Below are 8,362 nucleotides of genomic sequence, written 5' to 3' on the forward strand. Positions count from 1 at the left end.
CTGGAGGACGTGACGGAGGGAGTGTAGGGGGCCGGAAGAGGGGACAGAGATAGGGAGGGGCTATAGGGGGCTGGAGGGGGTGACCGAGATAGGGAGGGAGTATAGGGGGCTGGAGGAGGGTTACAAATTGAGTCATATCAACTTGTATTGATGAATTTCTCTTATTCAGATTGCACTGGGGCAAACCAGTGCATTGTAAATGTTCCTGTTGACCCTCCTCTTTTGAACTGAAACCTCTCTTGATTCTGGTTTTCCTTTCAGGCTTGGGCAGGAGAGGGGGCCGATTTTCCGCCCAGGGGATGGGGTAAGTGTTCTCTCTCGGAATCCAGCTTTGCTGTTTTGAACCTGCGTGTCATTAGCCGGGCACTTGTAATATGAATGTATCATTTTTACCCTGTGGCCACTCGTTCGTGGGGTGGGGGGGGGTGGTGGGAGGGGGTCGATCATATAAAACCAATTGAAATCCAACTTCGTTGGGGGCAACAACGCTTCTCTGTGTCGAGGGTGTGAGATGGGTTTCAAACCCATCGTCTGGTAAGATGGACCTGCGGCGAGTTTGGAAACAGGGTTGAGGAATATTTGGATGGCATGGGGCAGGCTTTTGGTAGGATTTAGTGGGCGGGGATGGAGCTGAGAGTTTCTTTTGTGTATTGCCCAGCAAAGGCAGAGGGTGCGTGGGGCTGGGAGGTGGAGGGGAATGTGTTCCCTGTGTAAGCGACAGCCATAAAGCCATGGGGAGGCCTCTTAATCGGAGGGAAAACGGTCGAGGATATAGGTTTGCTCACAGAGCTGGAGGACTTGTTTTCAGATGTTTCGTCATCATACTGGATAATATTTTCAGTGAGCCTCTGGATGAAGCACCGGTGGCGTAGCCCGCTTTCTGTTTATATGTTTGGGTTTCCTTGGGTTGGTGACGTCATTTCCTGATCTTTTTCTCCGGGGGTGGTACAATGTGTTTGTTGATAGAGTTCCGGTTGGAATGCCATGCTTCTAGGAATTCTTGTGTGTGTCTCTGTTTGGCTTGTCCTAGGTTGGACGTGTTGTCCCAATCGAAGTGGTGTCCTTCCTCATCCGTATGTGAGGGTACTCGTGAGGGAGGGTCATGTTGTTTTCTGGCGAGTTGGTGTTCATGTATCCTGGGGGCTGGTTTTCTGCCTGTTTGTCCAATGTAGTGTTTGCTATAGTCCTTGCACGATATTTTATAGATGACATTTGAAATTAAAATTGGCAAAAACAAGCAGAAAGCTAGTGGAAGTGAGCATAAAAATAGGCATGTTCTGATTCCATTACATGGGGCGTTGGAGCAAATACATCTCGAACACGTGGCATGTTTTGTCTCCTGAGGGAAGAGTGGAAATGTATTGGAGGGAGCTCAGAGGAGATTCATTAGACTGATACCATGGTGTCGGGGCTGGGGGAGGGAGATGGAGGGGGGGACAGTGATAGGGAGCGAAGATGATAGGGAGGGGAAACAAGGGGGTGTGTAGGGGATGGCGAAGATGATAGGGAGGGGAAACAAGGGGGTGTGTAGGGGATGGCGAAGATGATAGGGAGGGGAAACAAGGGGGTGTGTAGGGGATGGCGAAGATGATAGGGAGGGGAAACAAGGGGGTGTGTAGGGGATGGCGAAGATGATAGGGAGGGGAAACAAGGGGGTGTGTAGGGGATGGCGAAGATGATAGGGAGGGGAAACAAGGGGGTGTGTAGGGGATGGCGAAGATGATAGGGAGGGGAAACAAGGGGGTGTGTAGGGGATGGCGAAGATGATAGGGAGGGGAAACAAGGGGGTGTGTAGGGGATGGCGAAGATGATAGGGAGGGGAAACAAGGGGGTGTGTAGGGGATGGCGAAGATGATAGGGAGGGGAAACAAGGGGGTGTGTAGGGGATGGCGAAGATGATAGGGAGGGGAAACAAGGGGGTGTGTAGGGGATGGCGAAGATGATAGGGAGGGGAAACAAGGGGGTGTGTAGGGGATGGCGAAGATGATAGGGAGGGGAAACAAGGGGGTGTGTAGGGGATGGCGAAGATGATAGGGAGGGGAAACAAGGGGGTGTGTAGGGGATGGCGAAGATGATAGGGAGGGGAAACAAGGGGGTGTGTAGGGGATGGCGAAGATGATAGGGAGGGGAAACAAGGGGGTGTGTAGGGGATGGCGAAGATGATAGGGAGGGGAAACAAGGGGGTGTGTAGGGGATGGCGAAGATGATAGGGAGGGGAAACAAGGGGGTGTGTAGGGGATGGCGAAGATGATAGGGAGGGGAAACAAGGGGGTGTGTAGGGGATGGCGAAGATGATAGGGAGGGGAGTGTAGGGCACTGGAGGAAATGAAAGATAGGGCCATAGGTGCACAGAGGCACTTCAGAAAAGATGTAGAATTGTGAAAACAAGCCCCGAGCCAGTTAACTGGGAGCCAGTGTAACCCTGTGAGTGTGGGGGAGGTGGTTATGTGTGAACATGACTGTACATGTTAAGACCACTTTTGTATGTGGCACAATTCTGTCATGACCTGGTAATCTCTACAGTGATGCTGAGGTGGAAGAGTTGGATCTGCTGGTTTCCATCATTGTCTAATCACTGTAAATGTTCCTCTTCGACTAGCCCGTTTGGATGTGTCTGATTGTTCTCGCACTGGGCTGTGGTCAGTGTGTCGGTTTTTGATGTAATCTTCAGTGCCTCTATATCAGGCTGCGGCTGGCTGCCGAATCCTTGCTCTGAGCCACCTTGCTGCCTCTCAACTGACCGAGAAACATTGGCTCGTTTCGGACTTTGTTGCCCGATGGTCGTTAGTTTTCAGTTCCTGGGGCTCAGAATTCCTTGAGCGGCGCCTCCCTCGCACCCACAGTTTGGCATGGCATTGCGCGTTACTGGGCGAACGTGAGGACGACTGCAGATGCTGGAGATCAGAGTCCAGATTAGAGTGGTGCTGGAAAAGCACAGCAGGTCAGGCAGCATCCAAGGAGCAGGAAAATCGGCTGCCCGTGGCCGAACATTTCAACTCCCCCTCCCACTCTGCCGAGGGCACGCAGGTCCTGGGCCACATCCATCGCCACTCCCTCGCCACCCGACGCCTGGAGGAAGAACGCCTCGTCTTCCATCTCGGGACCCTTCAACCCCAGGGCATCAATGTGGACTTCACCAGTTTCCTCATTTCCCCTCTCCCCACCTTACCCCAGTTCCATCCTTCCAGCTCAGCACTGTCCTTATGACTTGTCCTACCGGCCAATCTCCCTTCTCGCCTATCTGCTTCACCCTCCCCTCTGACTTATCACCTTTTATTCCCACTCCCAGCCACCTATTGTACTCTTAGCTACCTTCTCTTCCAGCCCCAACCCCCTCCCATTTACCTCTCCACCCCGGAGGCTCCCTGCCTCTTTCCTCATGAAGGGCTTTAGCCCAAGTTGCATGTTACTGCACCCGTGCAAGCTGTCGGACCGCTGATCCAGGACCGAGTTGAAGTTTTCAGATGTTTGGTGCATGGGTTGTGGTGTGCTGTCACTCTGTGCACACGGGGCAGGAAATTCCTGTACCCCCACCTCCCCCAAAATGGATGAGGGGTTCTCAGTGACTCTCAAAGCGAGTGTATTCTATTCACCCTTTTGAGAGCGCTGGCCTTGACCAGTCTGCTTACAGGGACCAGGCTAGGCAGGGAGGCATAGCCCCCTCAACCGAACCTTTCTCCATACGGACCCTAGCGAGACCCTGGCCTGGGACGGTTCCTGACTGAGGTGGCTGCAGTTAACAGATTGGAAAGCCCAAACCAGAAGCCGTGGCAGCTGCGATCGATTGTCGTACCGACCCTCTGAGTGTCCTTCAGGGAAGTGAGATCTGCCGTCCTGGTGTGGGCTGGCACGTGACTTCAGACCCCACGAGGTTGATGCTTAACTGCTCTCCAAAGCAGCCCTGGAGTGGCACCCAGCTTGGGCGGGGATGATGGACGGGAATCAAGCATTGGTCTTGCCAATGATGCCCGTATCCTGTGACGGAGAGAGCCTTGATCGATGTGCAGGCAATCAAGAGGGGGCTTGGGGCAGTCACGGTGGGAGTCCGATCCCAGTCTGTTCAGCTGTGATCTTATCCAGTGCCAAGAGTCATCTCAAAGCGCTGAATGGCCCCCCACCATAAAACATAGGAGTGGAAGTAAGGCCGTTCGGCCCATTGAGTCCACTCCGCCATTCAATCATGGCTGATGGGCATTTACCTGCACTCTCCCCGTATCCCTTAATTCCTTGTGAGACCAAGAATTTATCACTCTCTGCCTTGAAAACATTTAACGTCCCGGCCTCCACTCTGCTCCGTGGTAATGAATTCCACAGGCCCACCACTCTCTGGCTGAAGAAATGTCTCCTCATTTCCGTTCTAAATTGACTCCCCTCTAATTCTAAGGCTGTGCGCACGGGTCCTAGTCTCCCCGCCTGATGGAAACAATTTCCCAGCGCCCACCTTTTCTAAGGCACGCATTATCTTGTAAGTTTGTGTTGGACCTCCCCTCAATCTTCTGAACTCTACAATCCCAGGATCCTCAGCCGATCATCGTATGTTAGGGCTACCATTCCAGGGATCATCCATGTGAATCTCCACTGGACACGCTCCAGTGCCTGTATGTCCTTCCTGAGGTGTGGGGCCCAAAACTGGACACAGTATTCTAAATGGAATACCAGTTGCTAACCCGTTACGCTCTTGACTGTGGAATGCTGGAGAGCAGCTCCTGCTGCAGGATGTGTCAGTCGGAGGGTAGAGCTCCAGTCCACCTGCCCTGTTCACAAGTTGTGGGTGGCGCTGTCAAAGCTGTTGGCACCACCAGCTGGCTGTCTCCCCCACATCGAGGGGGATGTGAACAATTGGATAATGGTAGCAGTCCCAGCTTCCTTCTCATCGCTGGCTTCTCCATCCTTACCGGGGGAATGATGCTCCATTCCTTTGGTTCCAGTTCAAACCCACTACCGCTCCCTATCTAGAAGGGCAGGGTCAGCGGGTAGACGGGAACACGACGCTCTGCAAGCTCCTCTCTGAGCCGCTCACGAGTCTGACATGAGCGTTATCGCCGTTCCTTCGCTGTGACTGGCTCAGAATCCTGGACCTCCGCTTCCCCTGACAGTGCTGTGTGGGTGCACCTGAAGCCCGTGGACTGCAGCAGCTGACCACCACTACCACCACCACTACCTCCAAGGGTGGGTAGGACCTGGGCAGCAGCTATCATCGAGCAAGACAAAAGGGTCACAATTTGACTTTTGAACATGTTGAACAAGCCATTTGGCAACTTGAGCCGCCTCCTGCATTCGGTAAGATCACAGCAGATTCACTTGTAGCCTCGACTCCACTTTTCTGTCTCTCCCTTGCAACCTTCGTCAATCAGAAGTCGTCTCTCTCTAACTCAGCCTTCACTATATTCGGTGAACCAGCCTCCGTCACGCTTTGGAGAGGTCCTGTTGAGCTGATTAAGGGACGACGGGCTGAATGGCCTTGGGTGCTGGGCAGTTGTGCGCTGGGTGGTAACACCTAATGGCGACAGGACTGTTTAAAGCTGGTGTGTGTGTGTGTGTGTGTGTGTGTGTTCAGAGCCAAGCTCCGGCTGGCTTGAGGTTTCATTGTTTTTGTATTCCCATGGTTCACCTCCAACTGATAGATCAGCACTGGATTGGTCAACGCGATCAGGTCATCTATCAGAGATATGGAAGATCTGGTCAAGGAAGAAAGGTGTAGTCACCAGGAGCAGGGTGCTTTCAGCTCCATGTGGGGAATTGATGTACTTCAAGGGTGTTAATCTGGAAAGACGGCCCACCGTCGCTCAGACAATGCAAGGGCAGGCCATTCCATCCGTCCACCTGAGCCACTCGCTTAGTGTCTTCTCTCCCCATAACCTTGTGCATTCTTTCCTTTCTTATAATCCAATTCCCCCTTGACACCTCGGTCTCGAGCAGCGCATTCCAAATCCCGACCGCTCACCTTGAAGTTTATGAAGTGCGTGTAATATATTTACGTTCTTCCATAACCAAGGAGACCGATACTCCCCGATCTCACCCGGCTGCCTTTTAGGACTGCCGGTGTTCCTCCTCTTTCGTTGTTGCTGGTTTCTTGAGAACAGGTGATGTTTTGAGCAGCGAGGATACTTTGGACGTACTGAGCATGTTAGTGAAGAGGTTTTACAAACAGAGGTGCTGCTGGTCTCTGTGTGTCCAGACTGGGACACGAATCCAGACTGAAATCTCGCCAGCGTTCTGGGTTTGAATTCCACCTTGGCAGCATCCTGATTTTAATAAAAAGTCTGGAGTGAAGAGCATAAGGATGCCTTTAATTGTCAGGAAAATCCCTTTTGTGCCAGTGGGTGCTGTAGGGTGTTGTGGGCGTGAACAGTAACGTTTTGATTTAGTAAATCTTTCTTTCCATAGAGCTAGTTTCCACTTTGCCTTTGGCGTTTGCCTTTGGAGCTTGGCTTGGTGACCCAGGAGGAGTGCAGCCTTACTTTTTTCCCCTTTGTTTCAGCTTTTCTCCCCACCCAAGACGAGCTGTGGGGGCAGCTGTCTTATCTGGAAATACTTATTCTACGTTGTTGACCCTGCCCCAAGGAGTGGTTGGCAGGGGCATCGTCTCGAAAAGCCATATTCCTTCCGTTTTGCTTTCTCCAGAAAGTCACGGGAATTTCGTTTCGGTTCAAAGGTCAGGGAAGCTTTTGCCTCCCCGTTTGCAAAGGGTAGAGTGGGCTTTACTCGGGGGCTTAACCTGCTGCTGTCCTCATTCCAGGAGTGTCCAATCAAGGGCGGTGGGGGAATGCGGCTTAACCTCTCTTGTTTAGAAGTGCGAAGAAAGATCTTGGAGAGGGCTGTGGGGGATTTGGTAAGGGGCAGGTCTGGCAGCTGAAGACCCATCCACCCTGGCTGGCACTGTTGATGGCGTGGCATGGCCAAGAGGGCGCAGAAGGGCACAGTTGTCCGGAGAGGGTTTGGCGGGGAGGGCCGGACTCTAGACAAGGGCGAGCGTTTCTTCGAGTCGAGGTGTGGCCGGGCGGGGCGAGTGGGATTGGCGTGTTTTTGAGCCCCCCAGCCCGTTTTAAGGAAAGGGAAGTCTCGTCCCGTCAGAATGTTCTCCGAGCCACGCCAACCTTTACGCCCCTAGGGAGGATCCCTGGCGTGAACCGTGGCTGGGCAGTCTCTGGGATTGTCCATATCGAGTGTTTTTTTCCCTTGGTGTTTCAGGACGTTTAACCCGGCTGATTACACGGACCCAGCCAGCACGGACGAGTACTACGGGAACCCCAACCCGACGTGGAACAGCGCTGGCACCTTTGAGCCCGACGATGGGACGAGTAAGTGGCTTTGATCTTGTCGGCTCGGGTCTAACGGTGGGGGTGGGAGGTGGGTGACTGTGTGCCCAAACAGGAACACCCCCAAATACTTGCCTTTGCCTTTCCATGTCTAAGCCGTTAGAGACTCCCCTGTTCAACCTGCAGAATTTCCCGTGGGGTCTTCAAATGGGGAGCTGAGGTGCCCTGAACCTGAAATCTTACCTCCTTGTAGGATAGTGGTTGACGTCCCATTCAGTTGTCCCCTGTTCCTTCTTACTCTTCCACCAACCGCCCCGTCCCCAATCCCATTCCCCCGTCAGTGCCCTTTGAGTCATAAGAGTTTCAGCTGACTGCATCTTGGAGACGTTATATTTTGACCCTGACCGCTTTCTGTGGAAGAGCATTACCCAGGCTGCACGCTCTCTGGGGTGAAGCCATTTCTCCTCATCTCAGTCCTAAACTGCATACCCTCCATCCTTAGACTGAGACTCCCTGGTCATTGGGAACGTCGTTCCTGCGTTTACCCTGTCCTGCCAGAACTTTATCAGTTTTCTGAGATTCCCCTGAAATATCTTTACACCAACTGTTAGTGCTCACCCTTCAGAGGGGGATTGGGGGGTTGTCGGGTGAACTGCAGTTGGTCAAAGTTCTCCCAACACATTTGGGAGCAGAGAATTGACCAACTCGTCCAGGCCGACCAGATATCCTAAATTAATCTCGTCCCACTTGCCAGCATTTGGCCCATATCCCTCGAGCCCACGTACCTTTTTAAATGTGCTTCCACCATGTCCTCTGGCAGCTCATTCCAAACACGCACCACCCTCTGCCAGAGCAGGCCACCCCTCGGATTCCTTTTAAATTTTTGCCCTCTCACCTTAAACGTGTGCCCTTTAATTTTGGACTCCCCTATCCTTGGAAGAAGACGTTGTCTATTCTCCCCATCCACGGCCCACGTGATTTTATAAACACCACCCTCTGCCAGAGCAGGCCACCCCTCGGATTCCTTTTTAAATTTTTGCCCTCTCACCTTAAACGTGTGCCCTTTAACTTTGGACTCCCCTATCCTTGGAAGAAGACGTTGT

General features: G+C 52.8%; 1 long non-coding RNA gene across 1 annotated transcript in view; it reads left to right on the top strand.

Annotated features, from left to right (window-relative positions):
- The first annotated feature begins 257 nt into the window (after positions 1-257).
- The window catches only part of LOC122544705, a 15,449-nt gene continuing 7,344 nt past the window's right edge, over positions 258-8,362 (top strand). Inside the window, exons 1-2 of the long non-coding RNA XR_006310452.1 lie at positions 258-304; positions 7,192-7,305. This is a non-coding gene — a long non-coding RNA (uncharacterized LOC122544705). The remainder of the gene's footprint in view (positions 305-7,191; positions 7,306-8,362) is intronic.

This window comes from Chiloscyllium plagiosum, chromosome 51 (genome assembly GCF_004010195.1).
Source record: "Chiloscyllium plagiosum isolate BGI_BamShark_2017 chromosome 51, ASM401019v2, whole genome shotgun sequence".
Classification (NCBI taxonomy): Eukaryota; Metazoa; Chordata; class Chondrichthyes; order Orectolobiformes; family Hemiscylliidae; genus Chiloscyllium; species Chiloscyllium plagiosum.